This window comes from Microtus pennsylvanicus, chromosome 13, assembly GCF_037038515.1.
Source record: "Microtus pennsylvanicus isolate mMicPen1 chromosome 13, mMicPen1.hap1, whole genome shotgun sequence".
Lineage (NCBI taxonomy): Eukaryota > Metazoa > Chordata > Mammalia > Rodentia > Cricetidae > Microtus > Microtus pennsylvanicus.
In genome coordinates, this window is record NC_134591.1 from 78,622,972 (window position 1) to 78,633,995 (window position 11,024).

Below are 11,024 nucleotides of genomic sequence, written 5' to 3' on the forward strand. Positions count from 1 at the left end.
GCTCTTAACCACTGAGCCATCTCTCCAGCCCCCTTGAGCCATCTTTTCTGCCCTTCCTCCTCCTTCTTCCTTTTCTTTTCCTTCTCCTTCCTCTTCCTCCTCCTCCTTTGTTTTGTTTTTTGAGGCAGGGTTTCTCTGTAGCTTTGGAGCCTGTCTTGGAACTTGCACAGCTTTCACTTCCACCAATCAGAGGCTTTACACAAAGACCAATCACAGACCTCCTGTTGCACCAGTCACTAGCTCTGCAGAACCCTCAGGGTTGACAGTGCTCCCTCAGGTCTGCGTGCATGAAATAGCTGGGAAATAGCTGTCGGGAAAGCTGGGCCTCCTGTTTACAGAAGCTAATCTTAGGGTGTGTCTTCCAGTCTTCCAAGGCCAACGCAGGGCCTGTGGGGGGCAGCCACACCTGGAGAGTGAGTCTGAACTCAGCTGCAGGGGTCCTTACAGCTGGGGTAAGGGTTCCTCAGAGTGGGAGGGGAGGATTTGAACACCTGGGCTGTCTTAGAGGCAGTCTGGTTATCTGCCAAATGTTTTCTTGACTGGTGGTTTCCTGCTAGAGGCAGCCAGGCAGAAGGGAACTGACAGCCCAGCTCAATGGCTGAGTGGTTTGTTTCACACAGTTCAAGTTACTTCAAGAAAAAGCACTTTGTAGGCGACACCAACATTCTGGAACTTGCTTACCGCACTGTCAAATGCTCTTAGGGAGAGCAGGGTCCTCCACTTATGGATCTCAGTTTTGTTAGGATGAAGATTTATTGTGTTGTTTTACTATGTGTAAAATGTATGTGTCCGTGTCTGTGTGCAGGTATGTGCCTGTGGGTGCAGTTGCTCGCAGAGGCCTGAAGGGGGCATCAGATCGCCTGGGGTGGAGTTACAGGTGGTTGTGATTCACCCGGATCCAGATGCTCTGTAGGATCTGTATGAACTTAACCACCCAGACGTCTCCAGCCCCCTTTAGAATTCTGGAAATTTAGAAAAATTTCTAAGGCTTTTGCTTTGCTGTTGCTCTTGAATGGTGTGTTTTGTTGTTGGAGGCAGAGGTTGTGCCCAGCAACCTCTCCGACAGCCTTTCTTAGCACTTCTGATAGGAGAAACATTCTTTTCCTTGCTGGCAGCCAATTTGTCTACAATGACGGTGGTTTCTTCCTTTTCTGGTCCATTATTCCTCACTCTTGACGGAAGTGCTAGGACTTGTTTCAGTAGGACAGTCTTTTCTGCTCTGACAGAGACAAGGGAACGTTCCTTGAGCAAGCTAGGACACTCCCCTCCCATTCTTGGTTTGTGCAGAGAATTTTTTCTCCTTCATCTTTGTCTTCTTTTTCTCTTTTTAGCGGGAGGGGCATTTAGGAAATAGGAGACCACATAGCCCAGGCTAGCCTTAAACTTGGTAAGTAGTAAAATAGGATGTTGATATCTTGGTCATCCTGCCTCAGTTTCCCATGGGCTGGAATTACCAAATGTGTGCCTCCATTTCTGTTTGTTCGTTTATTTGATTGAGATAGGCTACATATCCACGTAGCCCTGGCTGGCCTCAAACTCACAGAGATCTGCCTCTGCCTCCCGAGTACTGGAATTAAAGGTGTGTGCCACCACTGCCCAGCAGTTCTTTTTTTTTCTTAACAAATTTCATTGTTTTGTTACACAGATTGTCAGTTTTTTACCAGGCTGGAACTGCCAGGATCAAGGATCTTCTTGCCTTACTTTTCTGAGTAGCTGGGACAACAGATAAATCACCTGCCTGGAAACCCTGTCAATTCTAAAGGGACACCTCTTGCCTTTGGGCACTTGGTGTCTTGGTCTGTGTGTGCCACTGTCCACATGTGACCTCTCCAGTGTGGGGCATCCGGGTAACTGAGTTCGACTCTCATTTGTTCCTGACTAGGAATACAGAAAACACATAGCCTGTGCTTTCGAATGGGGGCTGTGTTAGCTGCCTTCCCATCCCAGAGACAGAGCCCCTCAGAGATGCCGAGGGGAGAGAAGCTTTTCTGGATTCACCTGTAGTAGGGAGGCATGGCAGCACAAGCGATCCATCTTTGGTCACGGCAGGAGTATGCTATACGGCTCCTTACCTGTTGATGGTTAGCACCGGAGGCTGGTCTAACCTCCACAGGCCCTTCCTGAATGGCCTGCATCTCCTAGCTATGTCCCACATCCCAAAGCTCCATAATCTACGGAAACAGCACTGCCAGCTGTGAACGTGAACCAAGTGCTCAGAACATGTGCCTGTATGGAACGTTCCAGATTCAGCCCACAGCAGACGGTGTTCACTTTCTAGGCTGTGTGACGCCCTTGTCATAGTATATTTTGGCGTCGCATATGAGTAAGTGGAAAACACAGGAACTTGGGATGTGTGTCACTGTCCCCTGGGCAGATAACAGCAAAGGAAAATGGAGATGGGGGAAAATGGTTCCGCCTGGAAGGTAGTTTAGGCAACCCAATAATTCGCTTTAATAGAATAAATATACATTTCAATGACCCGAATAAATGAAATCATTTAAGCTTTCGGGTTCTTAAAAACAGCCCCCGTTATTTCGGAAACAGATTTTGATTTTGTTCTTAGCGGAAGATGTTCTCTGATGGAAACTTTAGGTCTCAGGGATGCCTGGCTACTCAAGTGGGTGTCTTCACTGTGCCAAGCACATGTTCCCGTTGTGGGTAGGAGGCACCACAGACCATGGCCAGCGAGGCCCCGTGCGTTCTGCACGTGTTGGGGTTAGTAGAACAGTGAGCATTATCGGTGCCTTTACAAAAAAGGCTACCATGAGGCCCGAGATCATCTTGAAAGAAAAACAAAGGCTAAAAAAGAGTGTTGTGCATGGCGGGTGAGTATGCAAGTGAGCACGTGTGGAGGCCACGGCCAGCTGTATTCCTCGATAGCACTGCGCCTTGTTTTTGAGACAGGGTCTCTCCCTGTACCTGGAGCTCACTGACTGGCTAGTCCGGCTGGCCAGCAAGCTTTGGGGACCCCATTGTCTCTACCTTCCTAGTATTAGGATTTCAGGTATGAAGTTGTGCCCATATTGTTCTGTAGGGCGGGGGAATTAGACTCAGACTCTTTGCATGCTAGTACCACACACAATTTAGTTGACTAAGCCATATCTCCAGCTCTGCCTCTCTGAGGCACAGCTTCTGTGCTGACCCTGAGGAAACTTCCCTGGAGAGGTCACCTCAGTGATGCTGGCCTCTTACTAATCCCAGCTGATGCCCCGGCTGCAGCGGACCAGAAACCACAGATTCTAAATTCCAATCGAGCACATAAATGGCCCTGGTGGAGCCTTTGCTTGCCTCTGAAACCTCACAAGCCAGGCCGCCTTCACCTCATTCTCTCAACCCTCTTACTTTCCAAGATATCACAAAACAGTGCTGAGCGCTCAATGGCTTTTTCAACCCATAGCTCTATATACTTCCAAAATCCTCCCAAGACAATGTTGTCAGGTCTGCCACCACGATACCCTGAAACCTGGTATCAGTTGTCTTCATTTGGTTCCTGTTGCTGTGGTAACACCAAATGTTGTAGGAGGACAATAGTTTGTTCCCAGCTGCTCAGACCCAAAATAACCACATAGAAACTACACTATTTGCAATACTGTCTGGCCAATAGCTTAAGCGTATTTCTGGCTAACTCTTACATCTTAATTTAACCCATCTCCATTAATCTATGTATTGCCATGTGGCTGTGGCTTACTGGGTAAAGTTCCATCCCCAGTGTCTGTCTGTCTCCAGAGGGGCTACATGGCTTCTCACTGGCTCCGCCTACTTTCTCCCAGCATTCAGTTTAGTTTTCCCTGCCTACCTCTGTTCTGCCCTGCTATAGGCTCAAGCCAGCTTTCTTTATTCATTAATGGTAATCACAGCATACAGAGGGGAATCCCACACCAACCAAAGACTTCTTAGGAGAAGTTGGGGTTTTATCGTCCACCATCAAGCCCAGGCAGGAGGAACTCAAGCAGGAGCAGAGGCAGGAGCCACACAGGTGTGCTGCTGACTGGTTTGCTCCCCATGGCTCAGTTAGCCTGCTTTCTTGTATAACCCAGGACCACCTGTCCAGGGTGGCACCGCCTCCCCTCCCCCATCAATCATCAGTCAATAAAGCACCCCATAGACCCACTCACAGGCTAATCTGATGCAGACATTTTCTCAGTTGAGGTCTTCTTCCCAGATGGCGACAGCCTATGTCAAGTTGGCAAAACCCTAGTGGACACCGCAGTAATTGTCCAAACAGACTAAGGCGATGCCCCTGCCAGCTTGACAAAGCCTAGCTCTTTTCCAGTGTGTGCAAGGTGGCTCCCTGGGACTGCCCTGGTAGAGGACCCATTTTTCCCTCCTGGGCGCTTCTCCTGGTCCTCACTTTATCTACCTCATTACCCTAAAGCCCTTTGTGTGAGGAGCGGCCTCCTTGTCCCTGGAGGGGACATAGACACGAAGATCCCTTACACTTCAACCATTTTAGAGCTGCTGCTAGGTAGAGGAGACTTGATTTTTGGTTTCCTTTTTTTCACTTTTCAGATGGGTCTTGACGTGCAGCTCAGGCTGGCCCTGAACTGGAGACTCTAGAATGCGGGTCAAATCCCACAGCCTGAATCAGGGAGCTGTCTTGCTGTAAGCCTTTGGTCACTTGGAGCAACTTGTCTTACTGGGAGCCACAAATGGATGCAGGCTGTGATGGTTTCCTTCAGAGCATGCAGAGGAGAGATCAAAGGGGCTTTATTAGGAGGAACCTGCTGTACCCCAAACACAACCTCTTGTGTATCAATAAGTGAATATGCTTCTGAAAGACAGTTTGAGGTTCAGGTCACAGAAATGTTCCTCCCTGCTGCCAGAAAGCCTAAAGTTACATTCTCGAGTGACTCTCCGTGTCCCACAACCATGTGTGTGAGTGTTTGTCTGGGGGCATTATGTATGCCCACCACGTGTGTGCCTAGTGCCTGCAAGGGCCAGAGAGGGTATGAGAGCCTCCTGAAACTAGAGTTATGGATGGTTGTGAGCAATCACGGGTGCTGGGAACTGAACCCAGGTCCTCTGTAGAAGCAACAAGTGTTCTTGACAGCTGACCATCTCCTCAGCCCCCTCCTTCCCACTTTAAATGACGCTCCTCTCCAGGCCTGAAGGAGACTCCCCTCCTCTCTAGATCCGCTGTGCTGCTTCTCCACACAGCGTTGCTTCTCTCTGGTGCTCTTTTCCAGCTTGAGCCCCCGTCATGGTCTGAGCCCCTTTGATCACAACAAACCTCACTCCTGAAGGGAATTAAGAATCACACGCCAGCTTCCTTCCCAGCTGATCACTGCTGTTCTTGTTTATATCAATATGACTGATCCTCCATTGTGGCCTCCTGTGTGCTGGGATTGTTCGTGTGCGTCACCGGTCAGCGTCAATGGCACTGTAAGACACACTACCGGGGGAAGGAGGTACAGCTCCTGAATTAAGCTCTGAGTTATTAGAAGACTGCCCGCTGCCATCTCTTATAGTATATTCTGGAATTCTGAACAAAGACAGGCACGTGGCTGCAAGGACCCAGGAGGTTTGAATTGTATCGACCCAGTGAAGCAGTTGATTAAGGTGTTGGATGTGTTTTTCTAAAGATTTGTCTCCTCCTGGAGCATTCTGGGAAATCCTCCGACAAGGCTATGGATGAAAAAAAAGACAGAGCCAGCCTGAGACTTGGAACTGCCCCACAAGGTCCACACAGATCACTCAGATTGGGAGACAGTTAAGAGGTTAAATGTCTAGAATTTGAAAGTATCTCGGCTATAATGTTTTTAGCATAATTTATACAAGTCATTTCCAATAAGATGACTGCGTCTCTCTCGAGGATGGATAGGCTGGTGGTCGCTTGGACAGAGCTAAAGCAGCTTCTGCCAAGGGTGCTGCCTCTTTTTTATTTATTTATTTTTTAAAATAAGTTATCCCCCCCTAAACTTTTAAACTCTCTCTCTCTCTCTCTCTCTCTCTCTCTCTCTCTCTCTCTCTCTCTCTCTCTCTCTCTCTCTCCCCGTGTGTGTGTGTGTGTGTGTGTGTGTAGGGTCTGAGGAGGCCAGAAGAGGATGTCAGGTCCCTGGAGAAGGAGTTACAGGTGGATATGAGCCACCCAGTCTTATGTGGGTGCTGGGAGCCAAACTTCTGCCCTCTGGAAGAGCAGCCTGTGTCCTTAACCCCAGAGCCATCTCTTCAGCTTCCCCTCCTTTTGTTCCAGACAGGGTATAACGTGGCGCAGGCTGGGTTTGAACTCTCACTGTACCTGAGGATGGGAAACTACTGATCCTTCTCCCTCTTCTCAAACGTGCTGGGGTTCAGGGTATGCTCCTTTGCAGAGCTGAGGGTGGAACCTGGGGCATTGTGCATGTAGGCAATCAGCCTACTGAGCTATGGCCCTTTTCGGTACTGGCATTGATATTGATCTAGGGTCGCTACGTCGGCAGTGGGTCGGTATTGGCTGGCATTGGGTTTAGGGTGTTGGTGTGGTTTGGCATGAGCATTGGAGCCAGGGTTTTGGTGCTGGGTTGATACTGGCTTGGCGTTGCGTTTGGTTCCTGGTGTTGATATTATTTTAGTATTTCTGCCGAGGCTGTGTTTAAGGTGGGGAAATTTGAAAAGTTTCTACTTTCGCTTGCCTCCTTCGTGGGAGTGGTAAGCAAGCCACGGAGGAAATCCTACGGCCGGTGAAATGTCATCAAATAGACACTTGCCACTAAGCCCAGAGTCTGAGGAAGGGGCAGGTACCAGCTTCAGGCAGATAGATACTTGGGGACTGTTCAGAAAGTTGGTGTGGCCGCCTCCTATCTGTGTGTGACTAATTCAACCTGTGATAGGCTTCTTCGAAATTTAAGAAAACAGGAAGTTCCCTGGCAGATTAAGACCCAGGCGCCAGATTTGCTTCTCTGAATTCCACCGGAGCTGAGGCAGCTCCCGCTGGCTAAATAGAGGTCTTATCACAATTCACCGGAAATCTACCTGGCCTGGCGGAACTTCCGGCTATCTTGATAAGAACTGAACTCAGACGTCACGGCTGACTGGCCACCCTGTGTTCCAGTAGGCCGGACAAGGACGCCACCCTCCCCTCGCATCAGGAAGCTCCTGAAAAGGAGCTCACTTCACTGTTGATTGCCGGTCTCCTGGAGGGGCTAGAGAACTACACCCCGCAATATATGTGCTCCCCGTCCTCAAAAACAGGAGAAAGATGTGTGTCCCAGCATCCGGTCTGCGGGACGGCTGGTAGAAGTCCCCCCTCCCCGGAGACTCTCTTGAGACCTTTGATCAACCGGAGGAGACCCACTCTTCCCTGCTCTACTCCCCCTACGACTTTATTTTCATGTTTTATTAGGATATATTAATTATTCCTAATAATGGGCTCATTACACCATCTATATGTATGTAATGTTTTTCTGACAAGTTCACACATTCCTTTCCTCTTTTCCTCCTTCCCCTCCCCCGAATCCCCTTCCTGTCCCAACTAGCCCCCCTACTTTCTTCTGTGTCCTTGTGTATGCGCCACGCATGACTCGACGGGCTCCATTAGGTATGTTTAAAGGCGCAGCTGCATCACCGAGGAAAAGGGCTCTCCTACCCCAGCGACCACTAACTGCATTTAGGTTCTCAAGGAGACGCGGGGCCCAGTGAGCTCCCCCGTTCCGCAACACGCATCGGGGAAAACGCCTCCACAGCGACATCTAGAGTAGAGTTTGAGTTCTGCACCAGGCTGTTGAGCTGCACTCTCAGCCCTGTAGATTTTTCTCCAAACTCTTTTTCTGTGCTTTGATAACGCTGCATGACAGACACGTTTAAGAATCAGCGACAAGCAGCGGTAATCGGAATCACTCTGAAATTAAAAGATCTGAAAACAAACCACCCGCGTGTGCCCTTTACTGTGCAAGTTAGACACAGTTGTTAAAAGCTAGCACAAGCCAGGCGGTGGTGGCGCACGCCTTCGGAGGCAGAGGCGAGCGGATCTCTGTGAGTTCGAAGCCAGCCTGGTCTACAACAGCTAGTTCCAGGACAGGCTCCAAAGCTACACGGAGAAACCCTGTTTCGAAAAACAAAAACAAAAATAAAATAAAACCAAAACCCAGCAGAACACTTGCCTGGCAGGGGACACCATGATCACAAGGTGGTTTCCCAGCATGAAGCTCGTCATTTGCCCTTTGATGTGCTGACCCCTGTGATTTCCCCACATGTGGGAAACTTAACTGCACAGTCTGTGGTAGTGGGGGGCTGCATTCACACTCTCGCCTTAAAAAAAAAGATTTTTAGAAATCCAACATAATAAAAGTTTGCAGTAGAGACTGGAGAGACAGTGCAGCCGTTAAGAGCACTTTCTGCTCTTGCTCAGGACCCAAGTCCCAGCATCTATTTGATGGCTCTTAACTGTCTCTTAGTTCTAGTTCCAAGGGATTTGATGCCATCTTCTGGCCTCCCTGGGAACTGCATGAATGTAGTGCATACACACAAGAGCAGTCAAAACACCATACAAATAATAACAACGATGATGATGATAATTCAGAACTATTTTCACTAGAACCACCATCCGAGTGGCTGGAGAGATGGCTCTGTGGCTGGGACCGCATCCTGATCCTGCAGAGGAGCCGAGTTCAGTTCCCAGTACCCACGTCTGGTGGCTCATCTCAGTCTGTAACTCCAGCTCCAGGAGATCTGACACTCTCTTCCGACTTCTACGGGCACCTGCTTGCACTGGGTGAGCTTTTGCATAAGTAAATAAAACCAGAAAAGAAGGGAAAAATATTAAAAGAAATACAGAACCTTAAAATGTGAACAGCAAGAAAAGTGGTAATGTGTATATTCGGATATAAATATCAGAAGACAGTCGCTCTGGGATCCCAAGGTTTTAAGAGTCACAGAACCAGAAAAGCCCAATGTGCAGTCACAAGCACCATATCTGTCTTGTCCTCATGGACAGAGCCTCTCCGGTGGGAGACGACATGTGTGTAGTTCTTTGCTGAGCTCTAAACCTGGTTTCATCAGCAAACAAACAGGTGTCAGGTTGTTGAGCGATCTCCTGGATCTTGCTTAAATGTGTTCAGTCTCCAGGGGGCTCTGGATCCCTCTCTCCTCCTCCTCCCCCATTTCCCCCTGATGTCACTTAGTGTGACACTCAAATATTAAATATTTGACACCCACATGCTGCCACACTGGCTGCTGGGAACTGGAAAGAACAAAACCCCCCTCTACCACAAGAGGGCGGTAGACGCCAGCAGCGAGTGGGGGCTAGCTGGGAATGGGGAGACTCCAGGATGAACTGGAGTCGTGGGGGTCACCTAGTTCATACCCGTTCTCCTGGGGACAAAAAGACAGTCGGGGACGTCCTGAGATCACACTGTTGGCCAGGGTCCAACAAAGGCTAACCTGTTCTCAATTAGACAGTAGCTCTCAGGTGGAACCAGGAAGCTCATTGTTAGGGGAGCTCTGGCTGTGGTGATATACAGGTGTTGTTCCAGCACACGGGAGGTGGAGACAGGTGGACCAGTGGATGCACGGTGCGTGCTGGCCAGCCAGAATACCCTACTTAGTGAGTCCACCAGGCCAAAGAGAGACCTCGCCTCAGAGAATCAGAGTGGGTGACTCCTGAAGTAAGACACCCAACGTTGTCCTCCAACCCCCACAGGAACCCGTCTGTACACACACGTGTAAATACACACGATACACACCACACACACACACACACACACACACACACACACACACACACACACGAGGATTTCTAAGGCGAGATTCCTGCCAGGATAAAACAACTAAAGTTCTAGGAAAAGTACAATTCCAAAGCAGACTCAAGAAGACAGGAAATGCATACACAAAACCACTATTGGGGAAACTGAGGTAGAAGTAAAAATCCAGAGGCCCAGCTCGCCCTTCGCAGCCACAGAACAGAGTATTCCAATGTGTTCAGACTTCTGTGGGACACAGACACAGGCCTGGGAAGCGCCCAATAATTACTGCCATGATAGATGATTTAACGCCGAGTCTTGAGCCTGCAGTGTGCACCTGTGTGCAGTACCTAAGGAGGCCAGAAGAGGGCAGAAGATTCCCCTGGAGCTAGGGTTACAGGGAGTTGTGAGTTGTGTGCATGCTGGGTCTTGGACCTGGTCCTCTGCAAGAGCAGCTAGTGTTTTAACTGCTGAGCCATCTCTCCGGTCCTTCAGTTTTGAAATTCTTGAACAGACTAGTAATTCTTGTGAATGAAACAGATTGGGCAGTACAAGCTCGTCTCTTACTGCAAGAGCTTCTTGCCAGTGTTAATCGTGTCAGATGGTAGATATCTTCAGATTAATGATTGAGCAGTCATTGATTCCAACAGGCCTTGCACCCCGGGCCTTCCATTTTCTGATACGGTGTGCCCGAGCTCCCTGTCCCGCCATTAGCCCTGATTCACTCTCCCCTGTGCGTTCAAGGGGTTGAGGTTCAGGGAGGGAAATTAGACCCACATATTCCATGCAGGGCTGGGTAAGACAGGCAGCTCAGTTGCTTGGGTGTGGGCCTGGCATGCATGGTTTCAGTACTGCATTAGAATCAGGTGTGGCGGGGTACCGTAACCCTAGCCCTTGGCAGAAGGTATAGGCAGGAGGATAGTTCAGAATCACCTTCCGCTACACAGTGAGTGGGAGGCCAGCCTGGGCTACTGAGGTCATCCTGGGCTACTGACAACCTGAATCTGATCCACATGAGAGAACTGACTCCTGTAAGCTGTCCTTTGGCCTCCACATTTGTATCATGCATGTGTGTGTACATGCTCACACACACTCGAGTACACACACTTGAGTACACACACATAAGTACACACACACAAGTACACACACACGAGTACACACACTTGAGTACACACTCGAGTACACACACACGAGTACACACACGAGTACACATACACGAGTTCACATACACATGAGTACACACACGAGTACACACGCACACGAGTACACGCACACGAGTACACACACACGAGTACACACACACGAGTACACACACACGAGTACACACACACGAGTACACACACACACATAAATAGAAAAGAAATATCA

General features: G+C 49.3%; 1 non-coding gene across 1 annotated transcript; it reads left to right on the forward strand.

Annotated features, from left to right (window-relative positions):
- The first annotated feature begins 8,070 nt into the window (after window positions 1–8,070).
- Window positions 8,071–8,229, forward strand: LOC142834534 (U1 spliceosomal RNA). Its single transcript, XR_012907625.1, has one exon. It is a non-coding gene; the product is annotated as a U1 spliceosomal RNA (small nuclear RNA).
- The last annotated feature ends 2,795 nt before the right edge of the window (window positions 8,230–11,024 follow it).